We start from the raw sequence: 24,449 nt of genomic DNA on the forward strand, positions 1-24,449 counted from the left end.
GTGATGTCAACGAGGACTAAGATAATGAAGGTAAAGTACCTAGCAGGGTGCTGAGGGTTAACTATTGCTAACTAGGGAGAAACTACTTAAATGCATGAGACTTGGAGACAGGGAGAGGATCTCTAGACAGCTTTGGGCAAAGGCTGTTACTATCCATACATGACTTGGTTTGGATCAGAAATGGGTAGTCTGAAAACTCATCTGTTTCATACATGTAGGAATTTCTGTTGGCCTGGGCTCCTTTTGAAGACCTCCCATACCCTAAGCATACCAAAGACAGCAGAGCAGTCCTGGTAGCCAAAGATGGTGGAACCTGAGAGGACGAGAGGACCTTGATTTGCAGACTCCCACAAACTCCTGTAGCCAGGGTTAGTGGCCTCTCTTCCAACTCCAGGGATCTGGAAGGGAAAGCCCAGCAACCTCATAGCTGGGTAATGGAGAGCCAATCATCCACCTCCATCCATTATGTCACAACCTATCTTTATGACCATGAGCAATTTGTGTTATCTGCCTGAGCCTCAGTTTTCTCATCTGTAAAATGGGATCACAATACCTACCTCCTTAGCTTGTGGCAATGAGTAACTAAGCTGACCTATCCAACGCAACTGCACATATATCTCCCTATGTTGGCTTCTTTTGACTTTAGCACTAAAGCACCTTCTTTCATTTGCATGTGATTTGGGCTGCTGCTACCCTAGCCTCCAGGATGCTCCACACCTGAGCCTACTAGGGCCATCAAAGAATAGCAGATAGGAGTCCAAGCTCATGGCAGGGGTCCACTGGGCAGGAGTTTCTCAGCCTGGCCACACTGATGACCTTTCCTACTCTCTGGCCCAGGCATCTGGTCCCCTCTTTGTGTCCAGAGCTTGGGACTGCCTCCTGGATTAGCACATTGTCCTGTAAGCTCTGTGTGAGCTGGGACAGGGGCTTCTAGCAACAGGGCCTGAGCCCTCTTTCTGGGCCTTTCCCACAGAAGAGTCAACCACAGGAAGCCAACCACGAAGGCTGGCTGGTTGGCTGACTGCCAGGGTCACGTCGTGGCACCTCCCACCCCTCAGCTCTGCCTGAAACCCCGCCTGACCCTGCCCCAGCTTCAGGGATGTCTATACCTTTGCTCTCTCTGGGTTTCACAGAAGACAGCCAGGAGCTGAGAGACACAGCATGAGAGCACACAGAAAGAAAAGGCAGCACAGACTGCAAAACCCCTGTCCTCCCAACCTTAAACCCTCCGCTGCCACGCAGGTGTACTCTCTTCCAAGAGGCCTCCCCTACAAGTGCCCTCCCATCAATCCCAGGACACAATTGCCAGCTCCTCTTGGGTCTCATACCTCTATTCCTTCCCCACAGTGGCGTAAAGAGTTGTTTGTAAGCTGTGAGTTCCTTGAAGGCCAGGATTCAGGGGATCTATCGCTACATGGACAGACATGGCATACAGGAGGTGCTCAGTGAGTTCAGGGTCAGCAACTGAGCCATCAAGGAGTCCCCCACAGCTGAGGCATAGCGAAACGGGGAGAAACAGAGGGGAAAGGAAGGCAATGACTCCCTGCAGCTGGACCAGAACTTCCCAGCAGATAGAATTGCTCCAACGTGATGTGGCTTTCCTAAAGAGCTGGGAGTGTCCTGTCTGGGGAGGCAAGCAAGCAGAGGACCTCTTTGCAGGATGGTACAGTGTGCATTCAAGCACTGAATACATTGAATACATTTCAGACCAGACAACCTCTGGTGCCTTTCAACTCTGAAGTCTAAGGTTAGGCTCCTGAATACCTACAATTGTCCAGACCCAGCGTTAAGTGCTTTAGATGTTTTTCTTCGTATAATCCTCACAACTATCCTTTGCAGTAGACACTATCATTACTCCCATTTTATAGGTGAGGAAACTGAAGCTTATAAATGTAAAGAAAATTTCCCAAGGTCATACAGATGGTGGAAGAAGGATTTGAATCTCAGTCTGGGTCCAGGCCTGACCAAGACCCAGGCTGAACGAACACTTTCATTTAAAGTTTATTTTATTTATGTATTTATTTATTTATTTAGAGACAGAGTCTCGCTCTGTCACCAGGCTGGAGTGCACTGGCGCGATCTTGGCTCACTGCAACCTCTGCCTCCCAGGTTCAAGCGATTCCCCTGCCTCAGCTTCCTGAGTAGCTGGGACTACAGGCTGGTGCCACCAGGACTGGCTAATTCTTTTTTGTAGTTTAGTAGAGACAGGGTTTCATCATGTTGGCCAGGATGGTCTCGGTCTCCCTGACCTCGTGATCTGCCGGCCTCAGCTTCCCAAAGTGTTGGGATTACAGGCGTGAGCCACCGCGCTCAACCTCAGAGCGCCTTTAAAGTAGCATGTCTCCCTGACCAAACTAGTCTGAGGAGGCCAATAGGTGGACCCCAGTGTGCCCTTTCTCATCACTCAGCCCTGGGAAACCTTCCATCTCTGTCAGTTTCCTCAGACACAGCTATACACGGCCCCAAGACTGCTCATTCACAAATTAACAGGTGTTCAGCCAGAGGCAAATTACACAGCCACACAGTCATCCACACACAACTTACACAGCACCTGACCTCATCTATATAGTCACTGTCACGCACTATACACAGATCCACACAAACTTGTTCCTGAGAGGGTTCATACACCTCACGTGCATTTCCCTCTGATAGATCCTTTTTCCTTTTTTTTTTTTTCCCAGATAGGATTTTGCTCTGTCACCCAGACTGGAGTGCAGTGGCACTATCACGGCTCACTGCAGCCTTGACCTCCCAGGCTCAAACAATCCTCCTGCCTCAGCCTCCCGAGCACCTGGGACTACAGGTATGTACCACCGTGCCTGGCTAATTTTTTATTTTTTTGTAGAGATAGTGTCACTATGTTGCCATGGCTGGTCTTGAACTCCTGGGCTCAAGAGGTCCTCCTGCCTTGACCTCCCAAAGTGCTGGGATTATAGGCTTGAGCCACCACGCCTATCCATCTAATAGACTTTGATGCTTGTGTGCATAGAAGCTGCACAGATACAAAACCTTAAATACGTGTCCACATGTTTATCCCCATATGACAGAAATACATGACCATTTCACAGCACTTAGGCACCCATATCCGCTCAGGATCACTCACCAAATCCTCCCCAAACAAGAACTTTATCCATTGTTCCCAGATCCAGTACTACACCCAGGTGAGCCATGATGCTCCTTCTCTCTGGGGTTGACCAGGCCGTCCAGAGAGGGGAAGAAGGCTCAGCCTGCCTGTGATGGATGGAATTAATCTACTGAGCTGGAGAAACTAAATAATTAAATCCCTAATCACCCCCCAAGCCAGCCCAGGCCAATATAGCTGAGGGAGGGAGGGGGCTCGGAGGCCCAGACCAATATCCTAGAGAAAAGGAGGGGCTTGGGAAATGAGGCACAGGCAGAACCCTCTGGGGGGTCTCTCAGAGGAACTCTGCCAGCCAGGCATACAGACAGATAGACAGACAGGCAGGCATGGTTCTCCAGTGCCACAGGCTCCCTTTCCACATGGAAATGAAGCAGCTTGGGAAGACGGCCTGCCACCATCCACTGACACAGGGAGAGAGGAGGGGCAGAATCCTCCTTCCACCCTTCCGGAGCCCTTCCTGCCTCGCCTAGAGGGGTGTCCTGGGGGTCTATGGGGATGGCAAGCAGGACCCTCAGAGTGCCCAGGGTGGAGGCAGACAAGGGGTCTGCTAAATGCAGAGCTGATGTGGTCTCAGCCAGGCCTTGGCCCACCCCTGCCCCCCTGAGAACAAACTCAGCCTGGTGCAGATGGCAGGGGAGGACCCCTCCACACAGGTTCACCTGCTGCCCTTAGGAAGTGGGTCCAGCACGTGGCTAATAGGCTGAGGATGGGGCAGAGGCCTGGGCAGGGGGGCTCAGGAAATCAGCCGGGGAACAGGCCCCAGTCCGATTGGCTGAAAAGTGGGTCATTTTCCTTTTGAAAAATAGTGAGAAAATGGAGAAGTAGGTCGGGCTCTTATCCCCTCAGCCCCAGGCACCATCCCTGACTTGTGAGGTAAGGAGAGAGGGAGACGCCTGAACATGCCAAAGCCCCATATACCCTAGACCCTGGCCAGGACCCCACAGTGCGGGAAGCCAAGGTCATCATTACTCAGGACATCCAAGGACATGCACACTCCGAGGCCAGGGCTGGAACACCAGCCCCACCCTGCCCCAGGGATCTGGGGTGAAAGGAGCTAGGGCCGGGGCCAAGCTAGAGGGGTGGGGGGCTCCGCACGCAGGACCCTGAGGAACCCCTCCCATCCCCGTGTCTGCTGTGAAACCTCCTCTCCTCTCTTCTCCTCCCTTTCCTCATCGTCCACGTGGGCAGAGTCGTTGCCATGACACCGCGGGCAGGTGGGCGGCTCTGGCGGCTGCTTCGGCCCAACCCCCATGCTCACAGCCCAGGTGGGAGGGGAGCGGCTGCAGCACCCTGGCCCCTAGCCCAGATGAGAGAAGAGAGAGGCAAGAGGCCCCCCTACACCCCTAGAGCCTGGAAGGGGCTCTATCACTGGCCTCTCAGTCATGAAGCAACCCAGCCCCGTGCTTGCAGGTCTGGGGAAGGAAGTGCCAAAGAGGATCTTAGGCCTTGACCACTCCCCTCCACCAGAGGTCCCTGGAGTGGCATGGGGTGGGGCAGACCCCCAACTCCCACTTCCTCCTTTTCTTAGCAGCTATCCTCCCAGCTTTCCCCACATACTATGTCTTAGTCTCTTCATGCTAGCAGCTGATTGGTCCTGCCTGAGGTTTAACCTCAGTTGCTCATTTTGCCACACGAGCTCAATTCTCCATGCTCTCTTGGGAGAAAGGAAAACAACCAGGCTGGGCTCAGTGACTCACGCCTGTAATCCCAGCACTTTGGGAGGCCGAGGTGGGCGGATCACTTGAGGTCAGGAGTTTGAGACCAGCCTGGCCAACATGGTGAAACCCCCATCTCTACTAAAAATACAAAAATTAGTCGGGTGTGGTGGCACATGCCTGTAATCCCAGCTACTCAGGAAGCTGAGGCAGGGGAATCGCTGGAACCCAGGCGGCAGAGGTTGCAGTGAGCTGAGATCATGCCACTGCATCCCAGCCTGGGTGACAGAGCGAGACTCCATCTAAAAAAAAAAAAAGGAAAGGAAAGGAAACAACCAAAGTTGAGACACTCAGAGAAATTCCTCCCCTATTGCCAGATCACAAAATGTCTTATAGAAATGGGGATCCCTTCCTCTAGGTCTCCCTGTATACCTGAATTCACATCACAACCCTGGGGACAAATCATTCCTAAGTCCATACTTGGCTAAGGCATCCACACCACCAGGGTAGAGGACCAAGAGTGGAGCAGGAGAAGAAGGGAAGAAGGGAAGAAAGGAAGAGGTTGGGGCCAGGCATTAGAAGCTGCCTGAGGATGCTGTCCCGCCCCTACCATATCTGGCTTCAGGAAGTCTGGGCCATGCCTGAGCTTTCCATCTCTGAGCTCTCCGCAGCCATTCCCCTTCTCTCTACTCCTCTCACAGTCCACGTGCCTCTCTCCAAGTGTCTCTAAGTCTCTATCTGTGGCTCTGACCTCCTAAGACTATTCCCTTTGTTCAAGACCCAGCTCCCGACTCCTGTTCCCTACGGCAGGAGCCCTGCATCACTGACAGGGTGGAACCACAGAGACCCCTGCGTGGCAGGCCTCTGCAGCCTGGCTGGCCAGAATTAACATACATGGGATATTGGTGACAAGATCCAAAGGAAGGGAGAACTGCAGTCAGCATTAGCTGGAGGGTGTCCAGCCTGTCATGAGGTGTTCATGACATACATACCACACATACACATAAAGACACTTTTACTTTCTTCCTTAGCCTTCCCCTACTAAAACAGCAGATGTGATTAAAGTACAAGCACATTCATGTATATTTGTGCACGCATGTGTTTGTAGATTGTGTCTCCTTTTCTCCACCCCCACTGCTGGTGTTCTAGGTCAGGCCACTCTCATCCTAATTGCTCACCAAAGCTATGACAACAGGTTCCTAACTGGTCTCCCGGCCTTGCGTCTTGCTCCACCTTGATCCTTTCTCCTCACTGGCTGCCAACCATGTAAAATTTCTTTATTCAACAAATATGTATCGAGTGCCTACTCCAAGCTGAATACTCTTCTGGACACGGTAGATACAGCAATGAACAAAACAGATGAAGCTCCTGTGTTCATGAAGTTTATATTCTAGTGGAAAAAGAGGGATGATAAGCAAATATATAAAATAATGGTGATGGCAAGTACTGAGATAAATAATAATAATAATAATGGAGTGAGGAGATAGAATGACAATGGGCTATTTAAGATAGACTATTGGGGAGGTCTTTCCAAATACGTGACTTTTGAGCAAAGACTTGAATACAGTGAGGAAGTGAGTTGCCTGGATATCTGGGGGAAGAGCATTTCAGGCTGAGGGGAAAAGCAAGGGCGATTGCCTCCACATGGAACTGTGCTTTTTATGGAACAGAAAAGAAGCCCACGTAGGAGTGGCCCCTGAGATCCAGGAGGTAATAGGGGGCTTTGCACACATAGCACTCATGTTGCTCAGGATGCACTACACTTTGGATTTCACTCTGAGTGAGATGGAAAGCAACTGGAAAGGAAAGATCTCATTTTACTCTGGCTGCTTTTTGGGGAAGAGTCTTTGGAGGTGGGGCTGGCAAGGGTGGAAGTGGGAAGACCATCTGGAATATTTCCTGTCACTGAAATACCTGTTCCCACAGTTGCTCACCTGGTAAGCACCTGTTCAACTTTTAAGCCTCAACTCAAAAGCCTCCCCTTCTATGGATCCTTTACCAAACCTTTCCCTTCCCCACTCCAGAGCCAACCTACCTCTCTTTAGGTCCCCAATCCCTCCAATGAACACTTAAGTGTACCTACCCTCCTTAACACTCTCCTTATTTGGTTCCAGGTCCTTTATCCTCCCAAGATTGCAAGTTATCCGAGGTCAGGGACCATCCCTAGTGCCCAACACAGCATGTGGCACATTAGAGGCATAAAATAACCACTGGTTGAATGAATGGATGCACTGGGTGAGGCACATGTGATGGGGAAGGATATGTTTGCAAGCTATTGTTAACCTGGATGAGTGAGATGCACAAATGTATGGCCATGGGTTGTAATCAGACAAATGTTAGCATATGCCCACATATTTCTGTATATTCTGTTCACTTGTATATGTGTTAGCATGTATGTGCATGCTGACAAATCCCCATGTTGGTATAGACACTCCTGTAGATTTGTTAATGGATGGACATGTTAGAAAGTGTACCTATGTTGATATATCCCTATTATGGCACAGACAAGTAATATGCTCATGTACCTGTACACGTGTATTGCTACGTGTTGTATGTGTGAGGCTTATGCACGCACTTGGGCTCCCCTCTTGCTCACTATCCCTTTCATCCACTAGGCCCAACTTGTTGGATTTTGAAACCTCTGTAGCAATGTTAATATTTAAGTTCCCATCCGCTTTCCCCACAGACAGCTCTGAGCACCACAGCATCTGAACAGCCTGAAGCCTGGATTTCTTACTCGGCTATCCCCAAGGCCTTATAGGTTTTCCCTCTGCAAACTCCTTTCATATGATGGAGAAAAGCTGGCTCCCAAGGACATGAGAATTTGAGAGACCTCAGAGAGCCTACTTTCTGGAGAAGAGCTACAAGTAGCAGGGTGATCAAGTTCAAGGTAATGGGAAGACACTTTTGGGTAGCCCAACATTCAGTCAGAATTGGTCTCTCTCTCTCTTTCTCACATTTATTCACAGGTTTGGCTCAACTTGTGTACATATATTCATATGTGGTTGATACGGTATGTATATGCATGCCCCACATACATGCTCACATGCATGCTTACACTCACACACATGCATTACTGGATAAGCACACCACACACACACACACAGACACACACACTAGTTTAATTCAGTAATTTCCTTCTCATTCACATATATACATGAATGCATACATAGAGTCATACATATATATACACACATTCACACTTATACAAATAAATGTGCTTATACACATATACACAGCATACTTACACATACTTATGGACATATACACAGTCATATACCCACTCACAGGCAGAAATACACATGCATGTCCATGGAGTCCCAGATCTTGCAGAGATATCCAGCCTCTCCCCTGGCTTCTATCCTGTCCACAAAGTTCGTATTCTTTCCAAGTACATCACAAGTTTGCGTTTGCTCTCTCCTCTTGCTAGTCTCCCACTTCTCTATTTGGAAAGTTGTTCCTGTTATCAATGAGATATACCCACTCCTGGACACATCCCATTCCCACCCACTCTCAGGGGGAAAAGAAACGTCACTTTTTTAAAAAGGGCTCTGTTATGCCCTCATCCCATGCCTAGAGAAACGAATATTTCCTCAGACAACCTTGGTAGGAGTAACAATAAAGTAGGTGTACCTCTTCAAACCCAGGAGACAATCCCCCCGTATACACAACCCCTTAACTCTAAAAAAGAAAGAATGAAAGAAAAGAAAGAGAAAGTATCAAGGCCAGAGGCCTTCCTCCCAGTACCTCTGGGTAAAAGTCTAACACTCTCAAACTCCAAAACAGTTATTGGGGCAGAGGAAGAAACAGTAAGGAAATTAACTGTGGGCACTGAAACCTCCTAGGACACCCCTTTTCTTCCCTAGAGGGCAACTTCATGATGAGTGAACCCCTCCCTTCCCAGCCTGTGGGCCCTGCCAAGGGAGAGGTTAGACCAGGGGGCTTAAAAATGTAAAGGGGGTGACCTGGGCTCAAATAACAAAAGAAGCAAGTATTTTAAAAACAGAAGCTGGGAAGGGAGCAGAGAGGCAAGCTGCAGACACCTCCTGGCAGGGAAGCAGCTGCTGGAACAGTGGATCAGGAAGAGCAGGACTCTCCAAGGGGCCAGGGAAAAGGGGGTGGACATCTAGCATTTCATGTGGGGGTGGAGGGGTGACTGCTTCAGGCAGGAGCAGCAGCTCCAAAGTAAAGTCTTATCAAAGCTGTTATGTAACCAAGGGAGCTGAGTGGAGCACAAACACCTCCCCTCCCCAAACAGGCACCCACACCCACACCCACCACCTCCCAGCACCCACAGCAGAGGAAAACTCAGCTCCTCCCAAGCAGCTAGAGAAGGCAGGAATCATCTTGATGAGTTACATCAAAAACATGATGGGTGAGGGGCTCCTTATGAACTACAAGTCACATCTGGGAAAGGATCAACTGGTTCAGTTTGAGGTCCCTAGATTCCTCTCCCTTTTCTTGAACTCTCTGCCACACCCAATTTTTGCCCAGTATTATCTGGAAACTGTCTCCTTCCTCTCCTCACAGGGAGGATCCCATTTGAATATTTGATTGTACTCTTGGGGATGGGAGGTGAAGCCACCATCAACTCTTCCTGCCTGTTATTCCCCTACAGACTCATCTGCATGTCCTGACATTTGGCTCTCATCCCCCTGGGATGACAAGGGAAGGGACCTTGAGAAATAACTCCTTGCTCTATTCCCTTCACGGTTACAAAGACAGTGCATAAGATACAGATACTTGAAATGACCCTGACTCTAAGTAATAAGGAGAAAGATATCCAAGAGAACTAAAGACTGAGATCCAGACCTCATCCCTCCATTTGAATATTTTTTACTCCCCCAGATCTTCCTCTTTTCCCACTGCCCTGTCTCCAGTAGCCTCCTCCTTCTCTTCTCCATGGCACTGAACAACCCCACCCACTCCTTGAATCTTTTGCTTAAAAATCTTCCTCCCCAACAAAAAGTATCTCCCAAATGCTGCTCTGAGCTAGGTTTGGAAATGGACAGAACACAAGACAGGCTTGCAGAATATTTCAGTGTCCCCTGTCCCAAATCCCAAAGTATGGTGGGCAAGGGAATATCAAGCGGTCAATCAAGTGACCCTGAACTCCTGAGCTGTAACCACCCCACACCTAAGCAGAAAGACCCAAGTTCTCTTAATCCAGAAGCACCTTGAGCCTGAATTTCTGGGCCCCAGTAGGTGAAAGGCTGGTATCAATATCTCTGAGTTTGTTGCGCTAAAAAACGTTCCCAGGAGATGATTTCTCACAGGCACAAAATCATTCTCCAACTCTACCCCAATAATAACAGTAGGTTGGTTTTGGAAGGGAGAGGAGGAACTGAAACAGCAAAAGGGGAGAGGGGCCCCTTGGCGGAAGGGTTCCTAAATACCACTAACAACTGTGAGACCTAAAACATAGGAAGAACCCCAAATACATATTTCCATCCAGGGACTGTGCCCTTGGAAAGTGGGTCATCTGGGAGAATTTTTCTAGTGAGCCCTTCCCACTGCCCACCGCCTTTCCACCATCGGGACCAAACGAAGCCTCATTCAGCACTCGGGACAGCTCCGAAGGAGCAAATCCCCGCCGAGTCCCATTCAGCACCCGGGACAGTTCCCAGCGACATTCCCGGCCCCGGTATTCAGAAACCCAGGCTGCCAGGAAGGAACAGGCTTACCCCACCACACACCCTCTTTAGAACAGAAGACCCTCTCCCCTGCCCCTCCCACTGTCGCTCCCATCCACCGGGGGCACCTGACAATCCCCCCCACCTTCCCTCTATGTCCCAAGAGAGAAAAGAAACCCAGACATGGGGCTTCCCTGAGCGAGCCTTGAGAGAGGACCCCACCCACCTTCCTTCAGCCCAGAGCCTCTCAACGCCACTCACAGCTGGTTCTAAAAACCACTTTCCTTCTTAATCACCACCCCAAAAATAAAAGAAATACTCACGTGGGGGCTTCCAGCCCTGCAGACAGATGTGGTGGGGGAAGGCAGAGAGAGGTAGCTCCCCAAACCCTGTTCTGAGCCCCCTTTCTGAAGGAGCCAGCTCCCATCTGGACTGGGGGGAGGAGAGACATGTGGAAGCACTGAGTGAGGGGAGGGGAGAGGGGAGAGGGGAAGAAGCAGGAGCGAGGGACTGCGGGGCGGGGGTGTCAAGATGGGGGCGAGGGAATCCTTTTTAATTGCATTCTCTCCCCATGTCTACATCAGCCCTGCAGGCTCAGCTCTTTAATATTTACACACAGGAAGAGGAGAGGATGAGAAAGAACAGAGAGTGAGGGGGGCAGAGACTACCTGAGCTCAAAGGGCATAGAAGCAGGGACCTTTGGGAGCTAGGAGCTTGGGTCCCCGACACCATCCCCAGCCCACTTCCACTCTGAGCTCTTGACTGGAAGGAAGAAGAAGGAACCCTGGGACCATTCTGTCCCTTTGTTAACAAGACACTTTGAAGCTGCATCAGAAAAAGATCAGATCCCCACCCACATACCTGGACACCCCCACAAACCCAGATTTCTTGGGTGCCTTATGTGCAGATGGTAGAGACAGTATTCAGGCACAAGCATGTTCTGAAGCTTGGAAGCATGTTTGCCTGTGGGCTGCTGTGTAAAAACACATGAACATGTCAGCTAGCATGTATAAGTTTATACAAGCATGTTCTGAGTGTTTTCACATGTTAACAGCGCACGCAATCATATGCAAGCCTATGTAACCATATGTGTAAACCAGCTTCCAAGAAGCCTCCCCGCAGCTCTCCAGCTACAGTCCCAGGGACAAGGCCACCCACTTCTCCAGACTCCCTTATTCCCAGACCCCTCCCTCAAAGCCTCACTTTTTCTGTCTGTGACATGGGAAGAAGGGCTGGTAGGAAGAGATGCTGCATAGAGCCCAGGGGCCTGACAAGTTATTAGCAACGATGAGCTGGCAGCTCGTTACCATAACGATGGTGCCACTGCCTCACCCCAGCTCAAACCCAGACTCCCCAGACGGCAGGAGGCCCGCTGAGCCAGCAGCCTTCAGACTGGGGAGGGGCGGGGTGGATAAAGAGGAAATCAAGACATAATGCTTGCATAGTGGAGGGTACACAGCTGTTCTTCCAACCCCCACTGAGTGACAAAGCTTTGACTCTACCAAGTGGGAATGAAATCAGAATCTGGGAAGGTTTCCTGACCATGGGGATGGTAAGACCAGAAGGGGTCTTTGGAAGCTCCTCTAGGGAAAAGTTTTTATCATCATTTGCTCCCTTCACCACCTCACCCCCAAAAAACTAAAAAGCAACCAAATACGGGGCCCCTTGCTGAATTTCAGTCTCCCCACCTGTAATATGGGGGCAATCCCTTTATCATTTGTCCTAGACTCCTGGAAGATTTCATTAGAAAGGGTTTAGGGGTAACTACAGACCCTTCCTAAATCAGACAAGCCCCAGAAGTTTCTCTATTCATTAGGAACCCAATAAGGTAAGGAATAGTCCATCCAGCTAGAGGCAAAATGCATTGGAAATTGGGGAGGATGAAGGAAAACGAGCTTAGCCAGCTCGAGCCCCAACATCAGCTGGAAGAGATGATGTTAGGTGTCAGGCAGCCGCTGAAAGCAGGTACTAACACGAGAAAGTCTGGGAGTCTGGCCTGTAGCAGCTCCAGCCCCTCACCAGCAGGAATCAAGACAAGACAAGCCCATGGCCTACCTCGGTGGTGGGTGTGGCTAGGAATCCCCATCCCCAGCGACATCTGTAGCGCCCTCTCTTTGGCAAGGAGTCCCAAGTTGAAAGATGTACAGCCTTAGGCTTTTTGAGTCTTCATTTCTTTTCCAAAAATCCCCTGTACTCAGCTCTGATGGGGGTGGGGAGAGTTCAGGAATAGAAGGCAACATGGAGGATTGCAAAGTTCCTGGTCTAAGATTAGCCTAGGAACCCACAAATTTGTTGTGTGACCTTGGGCAAATCCGCTCCCTTCTCAGGGCTTCAGAGTCCCCAGTTTGTAATGAAGACATTGGACCAAGTCAATTCTAAGGTTCCTCTCCTGGCCATCATTCTACAGCTACATACAAGCTCACTCCTTGGATGTGAGCCCCCTGGCACAAAATTCAGTGGGCCCTGCCTGCCAGATCAGTGGGGCAGTGGCGGGTGGGAGATGCGGGGGCTGTATGTGAGGCCGTTCATCCTATGTTCATGTTCCTTTTAGAAACACCTGCCACCCTAGCCCTCCCAGCTCCCTTTTTAGACCCTGATTCACTGCCAGCTCACGAAGCCTCTCCCTCCCCTCCCTCCTCTCTTTTCCCCCCCTCTCTCTTTTAGGCATTGGCAGCTGGGTGCAGAAGTAGCCCCAGCATTCAGGGAATGCTGCGCAGAGGTAGAGGGCAGTGCCCCCAGGGTCAGAGAGAGCACACCAGGAAGTACCACTCTCTAACCTTGGCCCAGCCCAGTGTGTGGCCTAGCAGTGTGTGGTTGTGGGAAATGCAATTCATTTCTCAAGCCTCAACATCCTCATCTGTAAATCGGCATTATATTTGGTTGAACCATGTGAAATTGCTGTTTTTGTAGGTTAAATAAAAACAGTTGAATATTGGCAATTTCATATGGCTTAACGTGATACCTGTCCTGCTTGCTTCCCAAGGCTGTTGGGGAAATAAGAAGAGTTCAGAGGGCAGCATTTTCAAAAGCCCTGAACTAATATGAGGGCATTATTTTATTATTATCACTTCAAAGAGCTTAGTACAGACCCACCCGGAGCCAGTGGACTGAACCAATGACCCAGAACTTGAAGGCTTGGGACTTGGAAGTCTGGGAGAGCGCCACCTGCTCTGATGACTAACAGGGCAGACGCTTCCACCTGGCCTCCTCATCTCCTAGCTCTAAAAGGCCCTGGATGAAGCATTATTGAGATGACACAAGTTCCCAGGCCCCCAAAAGGAGAAGCAGCACACACAGGCACATACTCCAGCTCACCCCAGATCCCCCCTCCCACCCACCAGGGACCTCAGCATGCAGGAAGGACACGACCAACAACATCCCAGAGGGCACCCCCTGAGGTAGGTGAAGGTAGAGACTAAGATGGGGAGTGCCACATAGCTCTTGCCTGAATGAAGGGTCAGGGGTCCCCAGAGAAGGGGGGATGATCTGACCTCGGAAAAGTCTCATCTCCCTGTCCTATATCCCACCAGGAATGGGAGGACGGTGGGGGGACAAAGCACAGGTGTGGGTGATTCAGAGTTAACTGTGCTCAGATACACTCTCACACAGCCAACGCACGCGCGCACACTCGCACACACACACACACACACAGTCACACAGGGCAGATACCGGGACCCACTCACAGAGATAGTCACACCGGCACACACATCCATTCACACACTCACAGAGACACACACGGGGACAACACACACTCATTCACTCACATGTCCACAGATACATACACAGTACCACCCTCCACACTCACGCTGCATACACCCACTAACATGCACACACACTCTCGCCCACAGTGGCACACGCACACACGGCATACACTCACCGGCACACACAATCACCCACAGACCCACACAGTGACACACTCGGCACAGACACACAGCGACACGCACTCACATTCACACACCTGCAGAGGAAACTTCTCTCCGGATCTCCCCAACACTACGACTTCCCCCCCCAACCAGCGGGCTACTCCCTCCCAGACCCAAGCCTCCAGCCGGGCGAGGGCTGGGCCGGGGCTGGCCTGCCCCCGCGGCACTGACCGGGAGAGTGGGTCCGCGGTCCGCGTGGTCCCCGCCCGCCCCTCGGGTCTGGCCCGCTGGCAGCCAGGCTGGGGCAGGAGCGGGGGCAGCCGAGGAGGCCCAGCCCCTCCCCCCTCCCGGGGCCGGGAGCCGAGGCCGCTGGAGCCCGGGGCGTGGGCGGCGCCCGGGCCGCAGCCGGGCCGAGCCTGGGGGGCGCTGCAGAGGGCGCCACAAGCGCGGCCCCGTCCCCACTCCTCCCCGCGGCTTACCTGGCCCGGCTCGGGCTACGGCCGGGTTACATGGTGCCAGCGGCCCGGGCCGGGGTCGTTGCGGCGTTGGGCAGGCGGGCAGGGACCGGGGCCCGGCACTGCGGAGCCCCCAGCTGAGGGGCCGCGCCGGCTGCGGAGCCCCGAGCGAGCGCCCAGCGGCAGCGGGCGCGGGAGCGGGAGGCGGCCAAGCCACGGAGGCTGGATTTCCCGGGGACCGGGAAGGGGAGGCGGGGGGGATCCCGCCCGCGCGCTCCGCCCCCGCCCCCGCCCCCGCGCAGGGCGACCGAGCCGGTAGAGGGAGAGGGAGAGGGAGGGGGACCGAGCTCCTCGCCCCCGCGCGGACCCAGGAGAGCCGAGGTCGCCGCCCGCGGGCGGCCGCCGGGGTCCCCGAGGAGCGCCCACCTCGCTCAGCGACGGTGCTGGGGGCGCCCAGCGTAGGGTCAGGAATGAGATCCCCCTCCCCGGGGACCCAGGAACAGGCACCCGAAGTGTCACGGCCACGCACAGCCGACCTGGGCACAGGGACCCAAGCCCGGCGGCGGGCGGGCGGCCGGGGGCCAGCTTAGCCTCACTGACCGGGTCTCGCCCCCCGCCGAGGCGCAGTCACGCCCTGAATGTCACACACAGCTCCCAGGCCCGTCAGCTTAGGAGACTCTCCTTCGGGCTTTCCCAGTCGGCCGCCCGACCTCAGCTCCTGGCCTGGGGTCAGGGGGCCCCCCTTCTTCTGCCCCAGCCCCTGCCAGGATGGGGCGCTGTGCCCGGCCTCGGAGCCGCTGGCAGGCATCCCCCACCCACAGTCCGTACAGCCGAGGCATCCCCAGTGTGGAGGGAGAGCCCCGCTGTACCTGCAGCCTGTGCTGGGCCCCCCCCGCCCGTGCCCACTGTGCCCGCCCGCCTGTGGGCCCTGAGCCTGGGATTGTGCCGTGGCGGTGTCGGGGTCGGGGGAAAGGGACTGTTCGAAGCACAGCTGGAGGCTGCGGAGCCCGGACACAGGCTGCGGGAGCCGAGAGGCGGAGAGCTGACTGCAGCAGTCCCCTGGCTTGAATCCTTCTTGGCGCCCAGAGCGATGCTGTAATGGGGGGGGAGGGGGCCGCGGTGGGGAAGCCGCAGGGGGAGGGGCTGAAGACGTGGGGGAAGGGGTGGCTCCGGATTCTGGCTTTCCAGGGTGCGTGTGAGGGAACACTGCCTCCGGCGCTGAAAGTTGGGGGTGGAGGTTCAGTGGGCCCTCTTCTCTCCTCTACATTTTCCGATCTTGAAAGCTTGGGGTGGTGAGGTGTGGGCTTGGGAGGCTTGGGAGACTGTCCACCTCTCTAGGAACATACCTTGGAGTTGTTCTGATTCAACGGCCCCCACCCTGCACCCCAACAACTTCCTGCTCTCTGTTTCCTTGTGGAGCCACCGGCTCTCCTCCCTGTATAAAGGGGGAAACCGAGGCAGGGGACGGAGAAGCTAAAGACCCAGAAGAGCTACAACTGGGAGCCAAGACCTCTTTTCCTCAGGGAGATGATGTTTTAAGATGCCACATTACATTAAATAACATAAGGGGCTTGGAGAGCCCTCCTCCCAAGGGAGACCTAGAAGTCTGGTAAGAGACTAGTAGATTGGTCACCTACCCTGCTGCTCACAAGAACAGTTGATTGTCTCTTCAATCATGAACTGAGGTTGCAGACCATTTCCAGCCCAGGGTTCAGTCAAGAGCAGATGTCAGAGAAAATAAGAGAGAAAGTTGTTCCCAGGAACCTACTTTAGAACTGAAGGAAACATCTCACTTTCCGTGGAGCATAAGAAGAGCCCTCAGGCCTAGCGTGGTGGCTCACGCTTGTAATCCTAGCACTTTGGGAGGCCGAGGGAGGCAGATTACCTGAGGTCAGGAGTCCAAGACCAGCCTGGCCAACATGGTAAAACCCCGTCTCTACTAAAAATACAAAAAATTAGCCGGGTGCAGTGGCACGTGCCTGTAATCCCAGCTACTCAGGAGGCTGAGGCAGGAGAATTGCTTGAACCCGGGAGGCGGAGATTGCAGTGAGCTGAGATTGTGCCACACTGCCGCCTGGGCAACAGAGCCAGACTCAGTCTTAAAGATTAAAAAAAAAAAAAAAAAGAACAGCCGACAGCCAGGCGCAGTGGCTCACGCCTGTAATCCTAGCACTTTGGGAGGCTGAGGCAGGCGGATCACCTGAGGTCAGGAGTTCGAGATCAGCCTGGCCAACATGGTGAAACCCCGTCTCTACCCAAAATACAAAAATTAGTCCGGTGTGGTGGCGGGCGCCTGTAATCCCAGCTACTCAGAGGCTGAGGCAGGCGAATCACTTGAAACCGGGAGGCAGAGGTTGCAGTGAGCTGAGATCGTGCCATTGCACTCCAGCCTGGAACTCCGTCTCAAAAAAAAAAAAAAAAAGAACAGCCATCACAGAGGATGCTAAATAGCACCACGGTGTTTTCGCAGTTCTAAGACCTGTATTTTGTAAACTATTCTGAAACTGGAAAGCATCTTATAATAAACGAGGACATTTAATATGACTCTTCTACCTTTCTGTTAAAGCTATCAGAGTTGGTGCATTTTAGAATTGAGAACATGATGTTATTTTCATTTGTTCATTCAACAACCCTTTACTGATTATACCTGGCACCTTGCTAGCCTCTTGGGGGCATACAGATTAATCAGACAGGCTTACCTTAGGCAGTGTTCTCTCATAGCCATCCAGTGATTAGTAAGGGAAATGGAGATGTAAACCAATAATTACTATACGGGCCAGCTTCATGGGATTGTGACCTGTGCAGTTGTACAGAACCCCACATGTAGAAGGGCATCACTCTTAGTAGAATATTCTGCTGTCACTGTCTTAAAATTGTTAATAATTTTTGAACAAGGGGCTCACCCTGGGCCTAGCTCTGCCTAGGTGAAGAGGACAGACAAAGAAGCACAAAAAGCTGGGTGCGGTGGCTCACTCCTATAATCCGAGCACTTTGGGAGGCGGAGGCAAGCAGATCACCAGGTCAGGAGATCGAGACCATCCTGGCTAACACGGTGAAACCTTGTCCCTACTAAAAATACAAAAACAAAATTAGCCGGGCATGGTGGTGGGCACCTGTAGTCCCAGCTACTCAGGAGGCTGAGGCGGGAGAATGGCGTGAACCTGGGAGGTGGAGCTTGCAGTGAGCAGAGATAATGCCACTGCACTCCAGCCTGGACGACAGAGCAAGATTCCATCTCAAAAAAAAAAAAAAAAAAAAAAAAAAGCACAAAAGCAGCATTTGAGTGGAGTCTCAAAGATTGGGAGAGAGACTTTCAGGTAGACAGTCACATGTGCAAAGACAGAGACTCACCCAGTGTCAGACAGTATGACAGGTGCCTTGTTTGATCTTCCCACTGAAAACATGATAAATAGCAAAACAAAACAAAACAAAAATAAAGTAATTTTTATTAAAACACAATAAAGAAGAGAATATATATGTATAAATATGATATTTTTTAATATTCTTAAATGTATCGATGTGCTGGCAAGAAAATAAGAATCACTCCAGCCAAAATCTAGGTAAAGGCAGAACCAGAGAAGTAAGCAGAGCGCTGAAGCCAACTTTAGTCTTGGGGGCTGTGATAGATGAGTTGCAAAAAGAGCACCAATTCTCTGCCTCCACCTGAATCCATCTCCTTTGCCCTGTGACTTTGCAGCTCCCTGCATCAAGAGGTGGACTCTTTGGAACAAGGATCTCTGAGGAGGAAAAAAAAAAAAGCGGCAGACCCTGCTTTCCCACCCCTTAAATCTGAGTGGACTTGTAACTTGCTTTCGCCAGTGGAATCTGGAAGAAATCATGGTGTGCCAGTTCCAAGCTTAGGCCTTCAGAGACATGAATACTTCTACTCTTTCTTTTGGTCTCCTGCCTTCACTATAAGAACAAGCCTCAAGCCTGCGACAGCTGGAGGATGAGTGACAAGGTGGAAGAGAGCTGTGCCATCACAACCGTCCCAGCTAAGATCATCATGGACCAGCCTGTAGCCAGCAGATCTCCAAACATGTGAGAGAGCCCAGGCAAGAGCGGCAAAGATATCTACCTGTCCACAGCTGACTGCAGACACATTAGTGAGACCAGCTGAATGAGAAGAACCGTCGAGCCAATTTGAAGACTCTTGAGCAATAATGAATACTCATTAATTTAAGCTACTGAGCTTTGGTATGGTATGGTATTATGCCACAATATTATGGCACTTAGTAACTAATACAGAGTCATTTGCTGACAGATGAAATTTAACTTCAGTTTTCATGATCTCTCAGGGCACCAGAGATAGAAGATAAAACCCCAGTCTGCCCAACATGGTCACATACTCCCCTGTATAAGCTTAGAACCCCAAAGGGCTGTACTCTCAATGTACAGGAGAGCTAGAAAAAACTCACCCCATCCCCAAACCTAGGAAATTGTAAGAAAATTGCATGCTTTAATCCTCAGCAGTAGTAATGAGTGTAGAAAGGAAGCATTACCTCCTGAGTATCCATTACTACAAGTTAGATTTCACACCATATGCAGTCAGATCCACTCTACCTAGAGGATCTGGAAAAACTCAAGCCAATAATTTGGTATAAAATGTACCAGACTGGTAGTGCCTCAGGTGCCCAGCAGAAGCAAATGTAAATCTTTGTCTCGGGCCTCAAATAATTTCCACAGATAAAATTCCAAAGAAAATGAATGACTCACAGTTAAATGTCTATCACTGAACAAGGAAACATGGCACTGTAAACAAGAAACAATGTGATTGTTCATTTTTATGTGTTAACTTGACTGGGTTAAGAGATACTCAGATAGCTGGTGAAACATTATTTTTCAGTATGTCTGTGAGGATGTTACCAGAAGATATTAGCATTTGAATCAGTAAACTGAGTACAGATCCAACCTCATCAGTGTAAGCAGGCATCATCCAATCCATTGAGGTCCCAGATAGAGTGAAAAAGGCAGAGCACGGCAAAGCTGCTTTCTTCTTGAGCTGGGATATCCATCTTCTCCGGCCCTTGGACGTTAGAGCTCCTGGTTCTCAAGCCTTCAGCCTCAAACTAAGAGTTATACCATTGTCTGCCTCAATTCTCAGGCCTTTGGGCTCAGGCTGAATTACACCAATGGCTTTCCTGGTTTTCCAGCTTTCAGACAGTATATCGTTGGACTTCTTGGCCTTCATAATTGTGTGAGCCAATTCCCCTGATAAATCCCCTTTGATATGTCTACATATAGACCACTGGCTGTTTCCTGGAGAACCCTAACTGATACAACCAGCAAAAACAACACATAGTAGAAAAATACCTGCAAATAACAACTAATAGTATTATGAGACACAGAATATAAAATAACTATGTTGAGTATATTTAGAGAAATAAAATAATCTTGCTCCTTTGGCTTATTTTTCTTGTCTTACTGTGCTGGCTGGGTCCTAGAGTACAATGTTGGATAGAAGTGGTGATGGTGGGTATATTTGTCATGTTCGTAACTTTAATGTTTCTGATAGTTCTTCTTTAGGATGACATTTATTATAGGGTTTTTGGAGACCCCTCTTGATCAGGTGAATGAAGTTCCACTTGATTTCTAATTTACTGAGAGTTTTTATCAAATGTATGTTGAAATTCATCAAAGGCTGGATCTTTTCACTTGATCATATAATGTGTTCAATTATATTTAGAGATTTTCCTAATATTAAATTTTACTTTCCTGGGATAAACTCAACTCACTCATAGAATGTTATGATTTATTTTACATAGATAATATCATCAGACTCAATCTGCAAATATTTTATTTTGGATTTTTGCATCTATATTAATAAACAAAAATAAGTCTGACATTTTCCTGTCTTTGTTATCTATGATTTGGCATCTAGGTTAGTCTAGCTTTGTAGAATGAGTTGGGGGAGTTTTACCTCTTTTCTTTTTTTTTCTTTTTTTTCTCTTTTTTTTTTTTTTTTGAGAGAGAGTTTCACTTGTGTTGCTCAGGCTGGAGTGCAGTGGTGCGATCTCGGCTGACTGCAACCTCCGTCTCCAGGGTTCAAGCGATTCTCCTGCCTCAGCCTCCCAAGTAGCTGGGATTACAGGCGTGTGCCACCATGCCCAACTAATCTGTAGCCGTGCCCAGCCACCTCTTTTCTTTTTCTCTGAAAAAGTTTGTGTAAGACTGGAATGATCTGTTATTTGTAAGTTTTTGTGAGATTTGTGTAAGACATGTGTTTCATCTGTAGAACTGGTGTTTATTCATTAATTTTTTTTTCCTATTGCTTCTATTTCCTTAGCAGGATATATTAGTCTGTTCTCACGCTGCTGTAAATTACCCAGTTCTCATCGAGACCGGGTAATTTATGAAGAAAAGAGGCTTAATTTACTCACAGTTCTGCAGGCTGTACAGAAAGCATGACTGGAAGCCCGCAGGAAACTTACAATCATGGTGGAAGGCAAAGGGGACATGAGCATGTCTTCATGTGTAGGAGCAGGAGAGAGAGACAGCAAAGGGGGAAGTGCTATACACTTTTAAACAGCCACATCTCATGAGAACTCACTGTCGTGAGAATGGCAAGGGGGAAATCCACTCCCATCATCCAATCACCTCCCACCAGGCCCCTCCCCCAACACTGCAGATTACAATTCAACATGAGATTCGGGTGGGGACACAGAGTCAAACCATATCACAGGACTATCTAAAGTACTAGTTCAGGCTTTCTATTTTTTCAACCACTTCTAATAAGTTGTGTTTTTTTTGTTTTGGGGGGTTTTTGTTTTTTTTTTTTTTTGAGACGGAGTCTCGCTCTGTCACCCAGGCTGGAGTGCAATGGTGCCATCTCAGCTCACTGCAAGCTCCGCCTCCTGGGTTCATGCCATTCTCCTGCCTCAGCTTTCCAAGTATCTGGGACTACAGGCGCCTGCTGCCACGCCCGGCTAGGTTTTTTTTTGTATTTTTAGTAGAGACGGGGTTTCACCGTGTTAGTCAGGATGGTCTCGATCTCCTGACCTCGTGATCCGTCCGCCTCAGCCTCCCAAAGTGCTGGGATTACAGGCGTGAGCCACCGCGCCTGGCCATACGTTGTGTTTTTAAAGGATATGTCTATTTTGTCTAAGTTTTCAAATGTATTGCCATAAAGTTATTATAAAATTATTCTATCATTTAAATATATGCTTTACCTATAATTATGTCCTCCTTTATAAATATTTATTTGTACTTGCTTTCTTTTCTTGATTCACATTGCCAGAGATCCATATTTTAATCATTTTAAAGAATTAGGCCAGGTGTGCTGGCTCACACCTGTAATCTTAGCACTTTGAGAGGCCAAGGTGGGTGGATCATTTGAGGTCAGGAGTTTGAGACCAGCCTGGCCAACATGGTGAAACCCCCGTCTCTACTAAAAATACAAAAATTAGCCGGGTGTGGTGATGGGTGCCTGTAGTCCCAGCTACTCAGGAGGCTGAGGCAGGAGAATCGCTTGAATCCGGGGGACAGAGGTTGCAGTGACCTGAGGTCGCACCACTGCACTCTAGCCTGGGTGACAGAGCAAGACTCCTTCTCAAGAAAAAAAAAAAGAATTAGGCCAAGTGTGGTGGCTCACACCTGTAATCCTAGCACTTTGGGAGGCTAAGGTTGTGAGGATTGCTTGAGCTCAGGAGTTCAAGACCAGCATGGGCAACATAGTGAGACCCTGTCTCTATTCAAAAAGAAAAAGAAAAAATCAAATGCTTAGCTTCCTAACTTTGTTGATTTTCTCTGTTGTATCTTTTCTAATTTGTTGATTCTGCTCTCATTTTTATTATCTACTTCTTTCTACGCCCTTCGGGTTTACTCATTCTTTAAGAAATTGCTTAAGTTGAAAATATAATTCCTTAATTTTCAGCTTTTCTTCTTTTTTAATATAAATATGTAAGGCTATAAACTATCTTTAAAGAACTGTTTTCACTGCATCTCATGTTTTCATTATCATTTAGTTCTAAGTATTTTTAAATCCATATTATGATTTTTTTGACCTATGAGTTATTTGGAAGTGTATTTTTCATTTCTAGATAGTAGCATTTAGTTTATATTTTTGTTATTAACTTCTTTTTTTTTTTTTTTTTTTTTTTGAGACGGAGTCTTGCTCTGTAGCCCGGGCTGGAGTGCAGTGGCGTGATCTCGGCTCACTGCAAGCTCCGCCTCCCGGGTTTACGCCATTCTCCTGCCTCAGCCTCCCGAGTAGCTGGGACTACAGGCGCCCGCCACCTCGCCCGGCTAGTTTTTTGTATTTTTAGTAGAGACGGGGTTTCACGGTGTTAGCCAGGATGGTCTCGATCTCCTGACCTCGTGATCCGCCCGTCTCGGCCTCCCAAAGTGCTGGGATTACAGGCTTGAGCCACCGCGCCCGGCCTGTTATTAACTTCTAACTTAATTGAATTGTGATCAAAGAATCTTGCCTGTATGGTACTTATTCCTTGAAGTTTGTTGAAACTTGCTCTGTGACTAGTATGTGATCAAGGTTTGTAAATGCTCTGTGTGTGTTTGCAGCTGTCAGTCTCCAAGGCGGCTTCATTTACTCTCATCTCATTGTATGTCTGGCCTTGGGTAGCCTCCTCCCACACTGGATAATAGGGCTAATATGTACAAGCAATAGAATTTGCAGAAATGACAGTGTATGACTCCTGAGGCTAGATCATAAAATACATTGCCGCTTTCACCTTGCTGTCTGAGGTAGTTCAATAGCTAACTCTGGGAAGCTAGCTGCCATGTCATGAAGACACTCAAGCAGACCTACATGGGGCAGAACTGAGCCCTCCTTCTGAGGCAGGAAGTGGGACACAACTCCAGAGGTGGGGACACGGGACCAAATAGACAACTATCTAAAACAGGGCTGCGGCAGAAGCAGCTTTCTATAAGACATGCCCCCCACAGTGTGTCATGTCAGTTTACCATTGCACCCAGATGTTACTGTCCCTTTCCACGGCAATGACCTGACCTGGCAACGAATCCAGAAGTTAACACCTTTTTCCTAGAAATGTCTGCATAAAATGCCCCCTAATTTGCACATAATTAAAAGTCAGTATAAATATGAGTGCACAACTGCCTCTCAGCTGCTACTCTGGGCACACCGCCTATAGGGTAGCCCTGCTCTGCAAGGAGCAGCACCTCTGCTGCTACTGTGCACGGCCCATTCAATAGAAGTTGTTGTCTAACACCACCGCTAGCCCTTGAATTCCTTCCTTGGTGAAGCCAAGGACCCTCCTGGGCTAAGCCCCAATTTGGGGGTTCATCTGTCCTGCATCACTTCTAGTCATTAGCACCAACCTTGTGATTATGTGAGTGAGTCAGTTTGACAGCAGATCCTTTGGCTCCAGTCAAGCCATCAGATGACTGCAGCTCCTGACAACATCTCTCTGAATTTCATGAGAAATCTTAAGCCAAAACCACCAAACTAAGCCACTCCTAAATTCCTGACCCATAGAATCTGAGAAATAATAAATACTTGTAGTTGTTTTACACTACCAAGTTTCCACAGCAATTGGACAACTAAGACAATTCTGGAGAAGATTTTGTAGTCTCTGACCGTAAAAAGCAGAATTATGTATATGTTAAGCCTCTGTTTTTCAGTTTCATTGTTCATATCTTCAACGTATTTACCAAATTTCTGTTTGACCTATCAACAACTTTTAAAATGTGTTGAAATCTCCCACCATGGTGGAGGATTTGTCTAC

At 49.6% G+C, this 24,449-nt stretch overlaps 2 protein-coding genes across 3 annotated transcripts in view; both read right to left on the reverse strand.

The window, feature by feature from the left end:
• The window catches only part of DLGAP3 (DLG associated protein 3), a 64,130-nt gene extending 49,148 nt beyond the window's left edge, over positions 1–14,982 (reverse strand). Inside the window, exons 1-2 of one of the 2 annotated variants that reach the window (XM_050797952.1) lie at positions 11,099–11,540; positions 10,754–10,862 (exon numbers count right to left, since the gene is read on the reverse strand). The gene's annotated coding sequence lies outside the window, so the exon portion shown is untranslated. Of the gene's footprint in view, positions 1–10,753; positions 10,863–11,098; positions 11,541–14,772 lie in introns of those variants that run through there. The other variant, XM_050797947.1, reaches the window with a different exon arrangement.
• Positions 1–23,772, reverse strand: part of SMIM12 (small integral membrane protein 12) — an 83,647-nt gene extending 59,875 nt beyond the window's left edge. Inside the window, exon 1 of the mRNA XM_050800782.1 lies at positions 23,769–23,772. The gene's annotated coding sequence lies outside the window, so the exon portion shown is untranslated. The remainder of the gene's footprint in view (positions 1–23,768) is intronic.
• Between the last annotated feature and the right edge of the window lie 677 nt (positions 23,773–24,449).

Source organism: Macaca thibetana, chromosome 1 (genome assembly GCF_024542745.1).
Source record: "Macaca thibetana thibetana isolate TM-01 chromosome 1, ASM2454274v1, whole genome shotgun sequence".
NCBI lineage: Eukaryota > Metazoa > Chordata > Mammalia > Primates > Cercopithecidae > Macaca > Macaca thibetana.